Raw genomic sequence first — 15,862 nt, 5'->3', positions numbered from 1 at the left:
GGGGCTATCTAACTATAGTAAGACAAACTTTTTTGGCCCTGTTCTAGGACATCCTTTCTGAAATATTTTTGTTTAGCTCATAGCCATTCACGAGTTGAGCATATCCTGAAAATTATAACACCATCTAATAAAAATGAATGTTTTGGATGCAGGAGCTTCGGATTTAAATTTTGTTAATAAATTTTGATTTTAGTTCTACTACATTTAACGCCCCCTTGCTTCTGGGGGGCAGTAGCCCTTTCCAGCCCATACACGGCTACGCCCTCGTTTCGATGCCTGGATAGTTCTTTTAGGGGCTACAACTTTTTAAAGCCAACGACTTTTTAAATTTCAGTCTTAACAATTTTATATACTTAACAATTTTATATACTTAACAATTTTATATACAATGAAGTAAGTAAGTCGTCTCGCCGACTTTGGTATACCATACACCAGTAAAGCAAATATTTCAAGCATTTTCACATGCTTCTTACAAGCATATCTTAGTATCTCGCTCACTCAATCATACGAGCACCCTAGCGCCCCCACCAGCCAACGGCCAACTCCGGCCTTATGGAAAAACGTTTATATTTTGATCAAATTTGGTATTTTGCTAGATATTAGTATTAAATTTAAGTGTGCCAAATTTGATTGCATGAGGTAAAAAAATACGGGAGATAATCAAGTTTTTCAAATTACGGGGGCGGAAAAGGGCGTGGCAAAATTTGTATACATACAAAATGTGTGCATTTACTAAGCGAATATATATACCAAATATGGTGTCTCTAGCTAGAATAGTTTTTGAGATAAACGCTTTTTTTAAATTGCGGGGGCGGAAAGGGGCGTGGCAAAAATTTGAAATAAACTTGATCACTCTACATACTACACGAGTCTACATAAAAAATTTGGTGGCTCTAGCTCTTATAGTCTCCGAGATCTAGGTGTTCATACGGACAGACGGACAGACGGACAGACGGACAGACGGACAGACGGACGGACGGACGGACGGACGGACAGACGGACATGGCTAGATCGACTCCGTTGTTGATCCTGATCAAGAATATATATACTTTGTGGGGTCGGAGATGCTTCCTTCTGCCTGTTACATACATTTTGGCGACTTTAATATACCATTTCACCCTATGGGTGTATGGTATAAAAATAAAGTATATTCTTTTAATCGCTCATTTGTGATCCAAATACTCGGCTTTCTTTGTATTCTAGCTTGGTATTGGCGTCTTCTTTGTTCATAAACTAATTAATGCAGGGACGAATCTGGAAAATCAAAATCTTTATTTGGAGTAATTTGTTACCTTTTTGGCTCTCTTTAGAAGCAACTAGTTAATCTTCGAAGTGGTTGGGCAATTTTGATGAATTCTCAAACTGACAAAATGTCCATCTCGAAAACTACTGCTTTTCTTAAGCCAAAAATCTACATTTTTTGAACGGACACCCTGTAAAAAAATTATCCAGGTGAATCAAAAGTCATTTTACCGTTCCATTACACTGTGCAACATCAACAATCGAACAGCACAGCAATCAACCTAAATCCAAATCTTTCTATCTATCCGATGTAAATCCATCCAAAAGCAGTTGTAGGGGGAAGGCAGAAACAAACAACTTTTCCCCCAACTTTTGGATAATAGTACGCTTCTATCAAAAAAATTAATGAAAAAAAGTAGTGTAAAACATAACTTTGATTATTTTTGGATTGAATTACATTTAAGCAATCGCTAAACATTTCTGGTTCCTAGGTGTTAGAATCTCCAAAATGAAATGATAGTAAGATGTAAACCGCAGGCATTTTATGTTTGGAATGTTGGAACTATTTTCGGACTCACTAGTACCGATTGACAAATCAGCAAAATTTATTACCGATAGCAACTAAATTGATACATTTTGTTGTTGACTTTTACGTTTTTGCAAAAGAAACATGTTAAAAAAACTAGACAAAAAACAACGTAACTGATGAACGCAATATCAAATCGTCTCGGAGAAGGTTCAAATCAGAGATTTGTACATCAAATATAAATCATCGTGTCTGAAAGCTACAGCAAGATTGGGAAAGGTGCTTGCCAATGAGCATTCGGGAGGAGACTGCTTTGCGATCTTTCTGGACATCGAAGGTGCTATCTATCTCAGCTCACATAATATTGAGAGCTGTGTTAGTTCTTGGATATCCGTGCTGCTTAAACACAGGAAGATAACATCTCACTCTGCTTTACAAAGAAAGCGAAATACGGACCCAGTGAAAACCATCGTCTAGACAAAGTGCAGTTCACTCTATAAGAGTGTATATACGACATTAATGTAAGAATAATAATAATAAGGCCTGTGATGTGTTTAGTTCATAGACCCTTTGGAAAAACTGGGGACTGCATCTCAAATTAATGCTGCAAATCTTTTCCGCAAGTGTGCGCCCAATGTTAACGGACGGTACCCTAGTTTGGTGGTCAGCCACATGGAAGAATTATAATATTGATCGATGGGTCGATGAGGTCATGCCTAGCCTGATCCTAATAGCTGCTTGGGGAGCGATCATGTTAAAAGCCACAAATTGTTGTCAAAAAGAACACAGTTCCATCCTGGAAACCCTGGCAGTCGCACTGCCAGACATGACAGATTACACAATGACAAAGCCTATCTTTGAAAGGAGCTTTTATAGAGTCATACCTGAAAGAGAACGGCCAAAGATCCTGGATTTATACCGACTGCTTCTAATCGAGCTCAGGTCTCAATGGAAAGAGACATCAGCAACAGGAACATCACAAGCCTTTTGCGACAAGGAGGCAGCTGTTAAGGCTCTGCCCTTAAACTATGTCAATTCAAGCTAACCCGGTATCCATACCTTGCGTAGGATTATCCGCCACTGAATAGCACAAATCCAGTTGCACATGCATAGTACAAGAAAAATGCAAAACAGCAAAAGCAACTCTAACAATTTCAACTCAAGACTCTCTGCGGGTATCAAGAACACGGACTATTTTAAAACTGTCAAAAGATGTTTGACACCTTAGAAATACTTTGGCCGATATCGCTATTTTTTCAAACCCGTGTAATTCATACTTTTAAATACAGATAACATACTTGCAGGTGAATTCAGTCTTTTAGCGATTTCTGTGCTTTATTTCTGACTGTTTTGACTGTTAATCCAGCTTTGCATTATGGCGAAACAAGTCGAGAGTCAAAAATCCTTTTGGAGATTGATTGTTAGAGTCGCTGATCCATGCCGTGCCATTAATAAATTGCAGAAGCTCATCGATGAATGGGATCGCACCAAACCCCATTGGATTATTTAGGTTATACTAATCGAAATAAGGAGGAAACTCAACAGATCAAAAAATTGCAGTAAGAATACTTTATTGGATTCTGGTTTATTGCAACAATGCATTGAATTCTATCCAACTGTTTGAATCTATGTTGTACCAATTCGAGGGTCCTCCCTTTGAAGGGCCATTTTATCCAAGTTGCCTGTGCAGCAACTCAAGCCGACTGATGTATTTTCCGCACTGCCCGAATGGTATATCGATGATATAGCTGAATTTATATTGTTTACTCTGCAGTATGCCGTTGTGGGTTTTCGTCAGGGTGTTGATTATTCAATTATCACAGGTCCATTTTGTATCTCGCATCTGATTAGGAATCCTTATGTGACAGCAAAGCTGGTTGAGGTGATGTTCGTGCTCTTATTAAACTAATTCGGTCAGTAGGGCAATGCGAAAACATGAGCTGGCCCAAAACTTCTTGGTAAGCGCTCTAATGAGATTCTATGAGGATGTAAAGACAACTAGTCAAAGCACTGAATTTTATGATAAGTTTACAATAAGATTCCTCATTAGCCATTTGTTCAAATCAATGTGGGAAAGTCCAATTCATCGTCAGTCACCTGGGAATCTTGTGTGGGCAACCAGTTTGTTAAATTTGTTAGTATGCTGACGAATGATACTACATTCTTGCTTGATGAATCCTTGGAGATTTTGAAGTGTATACATCTGACGCAACATTTATTGTCCAACAAGCAGAATTTAAGTAAAACAAGCGCCGAGCAGCAACAGAGTCGTCTCACCCAACTGGCACGCGAAACAGTTGATCTGTTTCACTATCTAACTAGTGACATCAAAGAACATTTTGATGCGGACCATTTGAATCCAAGACAATTAGCTGGCCCTGAATGCTATGATCTGAAAGTAAGGAATTCAGCGAAATAGGGTTAGGAGCCCCGTAGTTTACTTACTTATTGTTAGATCTTTGATATATATCTCCACTTGGACTGTGATAGATTTGCTCAGGCCTTGGCTGCCGATGAGCAATCCTTTGATGTGTGTATTTGCAATGAGGCGGCCTCTAGAATCCAACGTCTAGTCCTAGGATCAGCCTTTGAGGTGGAGCACTTTAAGGCGTCAACACAACGAGCCCATGAGATCTATGTAACCATTCAACACACTAAAGACGAGTGTACCGATGCACTTGATGAGTTTAAGGATTCCTCGATGGATACTTTGCTGTCCGATCCAATGGTCGATCTTACCCTCCGGCACTGTTAAGGATCGTGCTATTATTACACGACATTTGCTTAATAGCTGCACAGATCATTTTAACCCTCAGCCACTCACCGAGGAGATGTTGATACCAAATATTGAGTTAAGCAGCGCATCGATGCATGGCGTGAAGAGCAGCGCGGCAAGCGGAATAACAGCTAAGAACCAGAAGCAATCTTATTCTAGTTTAGTGTGCAGTTTTTCGTTTTAATGTCTATCTATACTTTATTTTATAAATAAATATTAATGTAAATATATCAATGTGAAAACTAAACTATGGAAAGATTTAATGTAAACGTGGAAGAACACGCCTTCCATTTGAGAATTGTTTCTTAAATATGGGATCATTTTCTCTTGACACAATTTATTGTGTTTGCTTGGTTTTGTAAATGTTCAATTGTTACGAGGGCTGCAATAATGTATATATCTGGCTTAGGCAACACTAATTGTAAGTGTTGCAAAATGCAATCTGATGTTTTCATTGCACTGTGGTCCACACGAAGTTTTTTTTTGGCATATTGTCAATTTTTTGATGCTAATGTATCGTTGTTTTTTCTTTTCGTCCTAAAGTAAATTACGACTATCACGTCAAAAGTCACTGTTTACGGCCGATCTTTCTTATGGGAGCTATATGATATAGTCATCATCAGATCTTGATTTAATTTGGTACAGTTACTAGATAATCAAAACAAGTATTCATTTTTATGACATTAGTTTAGAAAACAACGAAGTTCTTTAGAAAAGTCACTGACTTTGCTATTTGTATGGGAGTCACATCAAATAGTCAAAATGCAAAAAAATACAAGACACCAAACCAGACACAGGATTGCAAGTTAAGGTTCCAATTCCACGAGGTTTTTGTAAATAATCGAATCGATAGAGACCTGAATTTCAGAAAGCTACCAAAAAGTACAAGCTCTAGTTGAAGTACAAATATGTACATACATATGATGAACTCAAGTTGATCATGATGATAAATGATGGCATTTGGTAGTCTTCGAAATAACCCTAGACAACAGACAACCCTGCACATTTTATATTTACTCCAATAAACGACTTTAAGCCGATAGACGATAACACCTCAGGCATTTTTACTGTAAATATCTACAGCCACACTGTTTTTGGGTTGTCATCGTATAAGGCTCTGACCCAAAGGGGTATAAATAGAGGCACTTCGCCCACTTTTCTCATTCACTTCCTTAACACATCAAGGGCAGCATCTATTTTTTTCCTTGTTTTTCACTTCTCACTAAATTAAAACCTTATCCTGGTACAAAACTTTATTCATCAAACCTTTTAAAATCTACGGGTTGAATTGTGCACATCGTGGTTCTGTTTAAGTCCAGAAATCACACTTGAGCAAATGCAAGTACTTATGACATAATTATTTTACTTTATGTAATTCAATTACCCATGAGGTAATTTCTTAGTTTCCCTTTTTGTTCATGTTTAATTCTGAACCTAGGACATACAAGTTACAGCTACTTTCAATATGACGCTCAAAAAAACAATGTAGAGATTTTATTACCCTTATTACCCGAAATAATATAAATATCCCTTAATATACATATTTTCCCTTAAATTGTTACTTCACACCTTTTGACTTTGAAACTCTGTCACCAAAGTCCTCTCATAAGCAGGCGAGTTTCTAAGTTAAGCAATCCATTCGGACGTATGCAATGAGTGTGCTCGCATCCCACATTTGGATAACATAAAAATAAATCGATAACGTTAAAAATCTGTTAAAATAATCAAGTTTTTTATTGGAATGAACTATCATTCAATATAAATATTAGGTTAGTTTACTTCTTTCTTGCCTTGAAACTTTTACACAGAATGCTTCTCTAGTGACTAAAGGACCTAAAATAAAATAACACACAAATCCAAAAGCCTCATTTCTGACTGTAAGAGTGCCGACCGTTGCTTTATATGGTCGGACATGCTTCCTTCTATGCGTTGCACACTTCTGACCAAAACTAATATACTCTTTTTGCAAGGGTACAATGAAATATTTAATAGCGCCACCAAAGGTTTTTTGAGAGCTCTTAAAAGTGAGGTAGCAATCTGCTGATTATTGAATAGACATCGGCGTAAAAATAATTAGTTGCTTTATGTTGTTCCACACGCGTCAATAAAATTCTGAAAATATAACTAAATTATTAAATGTGAACTTCCAGGCATGCAATATCTAATGTATGTGCTTATTTTATGTGTAGTTTTAGGATTTTAGTTTTTTGTAATATTTAATTTTCCAATGCATTGAAAAGATTGATATAATTTGGCATAACATCACCCTAAGCATGTTGTCTTTTAATTGTGAATTGTATTATTAACATAGACTTCAAAAATTCATCCCGGCAAAAGAATGGAACTATGAACAACTTTCGACGTGGATTATCACGTCATCACAATAAAAAAGTTTTGTTCTCGATGGTCCACGCAGAATTTGACAGTCGCTCAAAAAGAGGCTCGTGTCGATTGGTTCTATAAATTTTGAAAAAATACGATCGCAGGGCTTCAAAAGACCCTTAAAAGATAATCGAAAAAAGACGATTCTATGCGTAGGAGCCTGAAACAAAACAATCGACCTTGTGGGTTTTAGAAGACGAGCTAAATCCAACGAAAGTTGTTCATCGAGGAAGTACTTCGCCTGTTTCTTCGGCAAAACTGGACATGTGACGAGTGTCCCGCTTGAGCAACGAAGGACGTTCAATTCCGAGTGGTACACCGCAATAAGTATGTCTGCCTGAAATCTTCGGTGAAATTCGAAAAAACGAACAGGAGCGTCAGGTAAACACAGTTTACAAGCGATCTCTCACACATCGGCTTAAACCAGAGCCTTTTCAACCAGCCCAAAACATCGGATCGATGGGTCATCCGCCGTACAGCGATGGCTTGGCACTCAATGAATTATCATTGTTCCCATCATCAAGAAAACAAATGAAGAACCACAACGATACGTCCAAAAACGTGTTGAGACAATTGGTTTGAGCGCATGGAAAACCAAATACCAGAAAACTGTATAAATCAGGCTGGAGAATACTTTCAAAAGCAATAAACAATTTTTGATGATAAATATGTGCATTTTCTTTATTAGGCCAGTTATTTATTTAGCAGACATCGTGCATTGAAGTGATATAATGCTGCAGAGATATGGAACCATAGGCACAGTCAAAGATAGCTTTGCCTTTTTCTGGCTTGTTCAAAAACTTTGGGTTACTTCGCAAACATCGCTACCCCTAATTACATAATTACTTAAAAAACAATGAACATTTTTAAACAATATGTAAATGAAAAAAGAGAGGTCGGAGCTACAGCATAAAAAAAAATTGAAACTTTAGATTTTAGTTCGACTTTTTTGCTTTTGATACCATTTTACGACACATCGTATTAGCGACAATTTTCATTTATATCAAATAAGAAAGTACACTTCTTTCCCCTCCATAGATATATTTTTTATGAAAATCATGTTAAAACGCGGGACAACAAAATCGCATATTTTCGTTGATGTATGTATGATCCCGCTGATCCCGAATCTGCACTCAGTTTTTTAGCATCAGCTGTAGTTCTGTGAGACACAGGTACCATCCTGAATTTTGGTGAAAAAGTAAATAGCATAAAAGTAGATAGTCGTGGATTGTCATAACTGTAAATGCAAAATTGTTTATCCTTTTAGGATTATTCATTAATTTTTTAGTGTTAAATCGAGAAAAGATAGTTCTATTTTACGATAAATTACTTACTCCTCTAATAATCTTGAAATCTCATTATACCCTTAAAGAGGGTTTTAAAAAATTGGTCAGATATTTCGCAGAGAAAGAGACGTTCCTGACCAAATAAATTACATTAAGCTTCTGAAATATCTGCACTATAATCCATTAAACCACAATATCCATCTGATAAGGAACACTTTGATAAACAGTTTTACATTTACAGTTATGACTATCTCCCAAAATTCCACAAAACACAAAGAAGATGCTAAAGATAATTTGCAGCCATCACGCTTTTGATTGATTCGGATGAAGTAATTAAATTAAATTTGAAATCAAAATAAAATTTTTTAAAAAACAAGAGAAAAGGTTCAACACAGATTCATAACAATTAAAGCGGCAGCCTAAAAGTATGCAATTAAATTTTTAGCTGTATGCATAAAATCATGGAAAACTAAATTACTTTACGCCCTACTAATGTGCGTTTAAAACTTCATTCTTCTAGCTTCCGAACTACTTATAGTTAATGCCAGGATATCGACTCCTTTTCCCCAACCGCCCCCTAGCGACTATCGCCCGCAAAGAGCGCACACTGCCGCCACCAGGCGCCATCCAAGTTTCGAACCAATTATAACAAAATACGATATTTGAATACGATATAGAAAAATGTTAACGGAAAACGTTGCCTGATAGAGTTGCTTGGAAAGGCTAAAAGTTTGTATTAAGCAAAGTGGCAAGTCGCTTTTAGGCGGAATAATATGGCGCAGATGAATTATAGAAATATGAATTATAGAAAATATTTATTGATTTGAATGTCACAAGGTTTAAGCCTCTAGATAATATTGCTCCTATACAAATTAGCCAAACCATTCTTAGTAAATCCGTTGAAACTTTTTTTACCGATATATGTAGCCTTGATCAAAAGTTGCGCAATCAATCAACCTAAAAACGCCTCACACTCTCCCATTTATAAAATAAAGAAATTGTTTATAAAAACCGGGTTTTAGTCGGCTTGAGTTGAGCAGGTTGCCTAAATAGCTATTTTAAGAAACATCAAGTTCTATCATCAGCAGCCTTCGCTAAAGAGTCCACAGTTGTAATGGCCATACTATATTTTTAACGCTAAAAGTAGTTGGGAATTCAAACTACGAAGCGGAAAAAGAACGGTAAAGCGTGCAACTACAGAATCCAACTTTTTATGTGCATACCCTTGGGCGCCATCAGAATTAATTAAATTGGTTATGAAACAAATAGATACATCTAATTGAAAGTAACAAGTGTCAAAATCACAAAGAATCAAGGAACTGAAAGAAATATCCACCATTTAATTTGATGTAATATACATATATGTACATATATGGCGGGATATGAAGATATGTTTCTTAGGACCAACTTTTAAGCGAATTTTGGCTATTAGTTAATTACTAAACTCCAAAAGTCCATTAAGTTGTGATACGTTATCTTTTATTTGTATATTTTTTGGCATTTGGTATTGTATTTCTTTATTTCTTAAATACTCTTAAGTAGTACGTATTTACATACATTTCTACATACAATGGGAGATATTTTAATTTTCTGCTCTCTAGCCGCTAACCGGTTTTCCAACGATATCTTCCTCTTCTTGAATGGAGAGCGAACGGTGTTTGGTAGTTTTTGTTATTGTTAGTTTCTGCGCGCTGCTCTTGGAAGTTGGTTGTTTTTCTACCCTATACACTTACGTATATAAACATAAATAATAAGTATATTTTTGCATATGAAAGAATTTGGCTAAAGAAGCAAACTTAATACTCATATGAATCGCATTGTTGTGTTTCACTGGTTTTTCCTGTTTGTTGTTTTTGTTCTTGTGCAAAATTTACATATAAACAAAACGAAAATTATAAACCACCAATCAATAGTGTTGACAATTATATAAATTTATTGGCGTGAACATAATTCAATTCGCAAGTGAGTTAGAATTCCCAAGTCTTTGTTGAAAGACAAGTGATTCAGAAGAATTCTCTCAAGTAGGTATGGCTGCATCTATATATAATATAATTATAATCTGAAACTAAGTCAAACTTAGTCTTAATGAATATTAGAGAAAAACTTCTGCCTGAAATGATTGCCAGAAAAGACAAAATGGTTTTGGGCATTTGGATTGGGATTGGTTTTATATTCCTCAAGTTGTTAATTAGACAACAATCGGACAATCGAAACTACAACTTTTTCCTATATTTTATAAAATCTGAGATCTCAGCTTAGGAAGCTAATAGCTTCAGCAGTGGGAGACACCCATCAGATCATTGCAGTAGTTGGAGGTATATCATGTGTGAGGTTAATTAAACCGACAACATCTGCAATTCGACAACAGAAAATGTTGCAAAGATTTTATTTTTCTTTTTTTCGTTAGTTATATTTATGACTTGACCGTTTACCCAGCAGATCCACAGATACGTGCAGATTGAGAGGGGGAAAGAGGAAGAGTCCGTGAGGCGAACGATTCTTGAGACGGATGCTGGGGCAGTGGATGGCTGCCAAAGAGTAAAGAAATCAAGTTTAAAGCAAGTTATTTTCCCCCTGTCCAGCTGCACCCCCAACCACCATGCAATCAAGATGTTGACCGGTCTAGGAAAATTCTTGGTTACGTTTCTTAGCCTTCTTGGTCTTTTGGTACGTTTCTGTTTTAGTTTTAGTTTTAGTTTTCGTTTTCGTTATTTATTTTTATCAACATTTTTCTTTTGCACACCAAGAGACGAAACAAGTTTTCCAACATTTGAAGTTTTTCTTTTTTCACCATCATCATCGTCGTCTCAACCTCTCCTTGTCTTTCGTGGCAAAGCATCTTGTCGTTGCTGCGCTCCGCTGGACATCGCTGCCGCACTGGAAATTGCAGTCGGTTGCAGTTTGATGCCTTTGCCGTATGCAATTTCCATTATTATTTTTATTGCTATTACACACAACTGTGTGCAGATGGCAATAATGGATTGACTAGATGGGTTAGAGTAAAAGAGGTTGCTGGCTTTCTGCATATAGCCAAATGTCAAATAAATCATTCGGCCAAGTGATTTTTGCATGACCAAACTCCGGCTCAACAAGTTTTCTGATGCAACATGATGGACTTGTGCACACACACACACACACACACACACACACACACGCAAGATATTTCCATACTGATTTCGCTATTATACTCCAAGAAATATTTTTAGATTGCATAAATTTACAAGTATCGGAAATTCATAATATATCTTCAGATTTTAAAGGAGACGAATTTGACTATCACAACGTTCATTTACCTAATTACAAGTCTAAACTTTGCGAAATCCATAACTAATGTGACAGAAAACAGGATATAACATTTCAGAATCTGGGCTTTTGTCCAATCTTTATTTGATTTGGGCAATGATATTATGATATGTATTTCAAATAGACAGGGTCGGATACATGAGGGAAGGCTGCCCAAAAATTCTAATTTCAGACTATGTGCAGGACATGATCTTTGAGACTAAATTGTTTGCCTGTCAAACTTATCTTTATAATAGATCATGTAATCATCATAAAAAATTAACAAACATTTTTTTCTAGTTTCGTCACTGTAAATAGAATTTCAATACTTAAGAATTCTTTGAGCGGATCAGTTATTCTGAATTCTTTGTTTTCCCCTTGTTTTCGTTTCTGTGTGTGTGTGTGTGTTTTTTTTCTTTTTTGCGCAACAAGAAAATTTATAACTCACGACTTTCGCGACAAATTTTCACCTATGAGTCATCCAAATGGTAACGCAAACAAACAAAAAATATATGGAAAAAACACAAATACATAAAACAAGAAGCAGACTTTTAACCCCTTAACCAGTTTTTGTTGACCAAACCGAAGTTACATACATCAAGTGGAATGAATACAAAAACTGTTGATTATAACCAAAAGCTGTTCGAAAATAAGAATCTCATATGAGTCTAGTCAAATAACTGATCCGTGATCGGTAATCGGATCAGTTATTTGACTAGACTCATATGAGATTCTTATTTTCGAACAGCTTTTGGTTATAATCAACAGTTTTTGAAAGATATTCGAATATTTGGCACATGCCGTGATCGGTAATCGGATCAGTTATTTGACTAGACTCATATGAGATTCTTATTTTCGAACAGCTTTTGGATATAATCAACAGTTTTTGAAAGATATTCGAATATTTGGCACATGCCAACATTTTGTCTCCGTTAAATTTACCGCTTTTCTAACCGGTTTCTTAAAAATCGATTTTCAACTTTTATGAACTTAGACACAACTTAAATTGTTAAATTGTTATTGCATGCGAGTTTCTGTTGGATCTCTTCCCGTTGAAATTATACAATCTTGCCATATAAACATAAATAAGAAAGGGTAAGAGCGATTTTAAAGAATCAATAACTGTTAAGAGGGTATTCATTCCACTTGATGTATGTAACTTCGGTTTGGTCAACAAAAACTGGTTAAGGGGTTAAAAGTCTGCTTCTTGTTTTATGTATTTGTGTTTTTTCCATATATTTTTTGTTTGTTTGCGTTACCATTTGGATGACTTATAGGTGAAAATTTGTCGCGAAAGTCGTGAGTTATAAATTTTCTTGTTGCGCAAAAAAGAAAAAAAACAGACACACACACACAGAAACGAAAACAAGGGGAAAACTACACTAGGAAGGTCAAGAAACTCTTTTGTAGACGTTTTGCCTAACAACCGATGTGGTATTTAATTAATTATACAAGTAAATCACTTTTTTGGCCTAATACCTGCAACGTAGATACAAAACAAAAACAAAAAAAAAACATTAATCATACAAAAATTAGCTCACATATCCGTTCACCTTCAATTAATTTGATCTGATAGAGGCACCGATATGCGGGTTCCTAATACAGATGTATATATATATACATATACATATATAAGCATGTACATATAGTAAGTAGGTAACCCTTGCCAAATTTTTGTTGCATAGTAAAACTCTAATTAAATGTACAACAACAAGAAACAACTGGTAAGACAAAAGAGTAATGATTTAAATTACCATGGGAGGCAGGCAGGAAAATCCAAGACCTTCTTCCCCAATTTCGGAAGGGGCGTTACCTTTCTAGGTGTAAACTTTCTAAGCTCGTCGTGATCTGCAATGGCAGTTTGTATGTAGGTGCACATTTCCATAAAGAAAGTAAATGGAATTTGCGCGCCTTTTAATGAGAGGAGAGCAATCACTTGGCAGCATTTGCTAATAGATTTCGTATGCCGAAAGACCCCACAAACTTACATATACATGTGTACATATGTATGTATATGCACACATATCGCATACAATTTAATATTTATATACACATGTGCATATGTGCGGCATGAGACGAGTTACCTACACCTGCAACATGGTCTGGGTCTGCGGCATTGTCAACGGGCAATCAGTGAAAGTTAAATCGAACAATGCAGTTTCTGTCTGTCTCTCTTTCACCCTCATCACGTTCTCTGCTTTTCTCGCTCTCCCTCTCTCTCTCTATCTGTCTCTAAGTCTGTCTTCATTCATCTCTCCCTCCATTTGGCTGTCACTCACAAGTCGGTCCATTGTTGTTTTTGTAATTTCACACTCTCAAGAAAAAAGTGAAAAGAATCCCAAAACTCTTACGCTCACGCACAAGAGCCAAAAAAAAAAAAATAAGCAACTGGCACGAAGAGGAAGCAAATGAGTGGACAGGTGCTAAGAAGCACGGTAGGGAGAGACAGAGAGAGAGCGGGAGAGGTAGAGCCAATTTAATTAAAGCGCGTGTGAATTCAAAAGAAATTCCACTCACTTTAATTTGTATACCGACTTCAAGATACCCTACACACTATTAGAACATTGCGACTCCAAATCGCGAGTGGCCATTTCTTATGCAGGATGTTTCCTCGTCCACATAGTCCTACAACTAATAACACCAAAGCAAGTGAATCTCTATTCGCCATAATATATAATATCAACAAATTTTTCTCTTTTAAAACTTATTCAGTTTCCAAAGTATCTGTTTACTTATTTGTTATATGTAAGTATTAAAAAATGTTCCTAGGCTTGGGTTCAAATAAAAGAAAGGTGTTCCTTTTCAGTAGAATCACAGTAGAAGAAGAGCAAAGAAAGGTAATCAAAGGTCTTGGCTTATCTTTAGTTAATACATTTGGGCAATTCTCCAGTATCAAATGTGACATTTTATTCATTCAAAGTAAAAAAAAAACCTATATCAAAACACCTTTTTGTTTTGAAAAAGGACTAAACTTATGGCTCTTGATTAGTTGGTTGACGAAAGTTGGTGCAAAATTTCAATTTGTTCTTTTGTGAGTTCTTACATCTTTATGTCAAATTCTTCCAGTCTTCTATCATTTGTGACAACATTTTCATTAACGTCTGATTCCTGGGAATTATAATAAGATAAACAATATTTGGAGATTATAACCGGTAGAAGTTAGTATATGTCCAAAGTCAAAGAGAAAAAGGATAGAAAATAAAAATAGTTCCTTTACACGCCATACAGCATATACCATTTATATTATTTACATATTAAGCAATAAATAATATTAATTTAAACGTATAATAATTTCTATTGCTTCTGAATCCGTTTCCCCAAAATAGCATTTATTCATTTCACATAACCCGTCCTGATCGGATAGGAGACAAACTAAAAATTGTCAAACAGTTTTTCGTATCGCTTCTACTTTTTATGTTAATTTGGTTTTGATTTATTTTGGCCATGTAGAGAAGTCCAGTTTTGGATTCGGTTCCAGTTTCATTTGCATTTCCCTCACATAAATCTCAATCTTTGGCTAAAGCGCCACAGCGAATTGATTTTGGCAACGATGGTCTCCTCTGTCTCCGCGTCTCCCTCTGTATCCCACACTCTTTCTGGCCAAGAGAAAGGTAAAAACCAGTAATAACAGCAGCAGCACAGGAGCAATTCACTTTCTAATGATAACCAGAGGGCCGAGCTAACTGTGCTCGTCCCGAAGTTTGTATACCCTTTCAAGTTTTTCAGTTACACTTTTCCTCTTACTTCCACCTACAAGCGAAAACAAACTTAATGTGTATGACAGCTTTATAATATAGTCATCCGATTTGGATCAAATTTGTCAGATTTAGAGTTTATTATATAAATCGATTGAAACTAAGAAGATGATCTCCTGAATCGATTCCTTCGATACTATTAACAATTAAATTTAAGGACAAATCAAGGTTATTGATCTAAAACTATATTTTCGAGTGATCTTTACCCCGATAGGTATATCATAAAGTGCTCCAATATAAAATGTCTGTCTATTAGAAATTTGCGTTGACAGACAGAAAGGCAGACGAAAATCGCACTGATCATACATATATACATATATGTGTATATATATACAACAGAATCCGGTTATAATGACTCCGCTGATAACGTCCGTCCGGTTATAGCGACTAAAGTTCGATGAGTGATTGGTTGGTCCCAATACAAACTTATATGAAAGGCCCTCGGGTTATTACGTCTTCCTGATATAACGACGAAAATCGTCGGACCCTTGAGCGTCGTTATAACCGGATTCTACTCTATATACATTATAAGGTCTCAAATTCTTCCATATAAGCGGTTAACACTTCAGACCAACATTTTTAAAGGGTATACAAATATTTCCCAATACCACCA

The 15,862-nt window shown here is 36.0% G+C and overlaps 1 pseudogene; it reads left to right on the top strand.

Annotated features, from left to right (window-relative positions):
• The first annotated feature begins 3,143 nt into the window (after positions 1-3,143).
• Positions 3,144-4,702, top strand: LOC6653097 (annotated as a pseudogene).
• Positions 4,703-15,862: the final 11,160 nt, after the last annotated feature.

The sequence above is a fragment of the Drosophila willistoni genome (assembly GCF_018902025.1).
Source record: "Drosophila willistoni isolate 14030-0811.24 chromosome XL unlocalized genomic scaffold, UCI_dwil_1.1 Seg142, whole genome shotgun sequence".
Taxonomy (NCBI): Eukaryota; Metazoa; Arthropoda; class Insecta; order Diptera; family Drosophilidae; genus Drosophila; species Drosophila willistoni.
The sequence above is the reverse complement of the archived record's forward strand: the minus strand, read 5'-3'. Positions and strand labels throughout refer to the sequence as shown.